This window comes from Anopheles moucheti, assembly GCF_943734755.1.
Source record: "Anopheles moucheti chromosome X unlocalized genomic scaffold, idAnoMoucSN_F20_07 X_unloc_4, whole genome shotgun sequence".
NCBI classification, from domain to species: domain Eukaryota; kingdom Metazoa; phylum Arthropoda; class Insecta; order Diptera; family Culicidae; genus Anopheles; species Anopheles moucheti.
In genome coordinates, this window is record NW_026453548.1 from 87,199 (window position 1) to 87,500 (window position 302).

Below are 302 nucleotides of genomic sequence, written 5' to 3' on the forward strand. Positions count from 1 at the left end.
AGAGCGGAGGATCGGGCGCGAGTGCGACTGGCTGCGGACGTCGCAGCAGCACTGGCCGCCCGAGATGACGAGATACTGCGGACGGCAGTAGAGGCGGAGCGAGCGGGCCTAGCTCCTCCTCCCATACCTAGGCGTAGCAGAGGGGGACCACCTTCCCCTGAAACGGTTAGAATTCGCCATGAGCGGCGTCTATTCATGCAGCGCGCATGGCGAGCTCGGGTCCAGGCTGAGGGACCCTCGACGACGCGCCGCCGTCGGACCGCGCCTACGGAGGCGGACCTGATAAGGTCTCGGCGGAACAG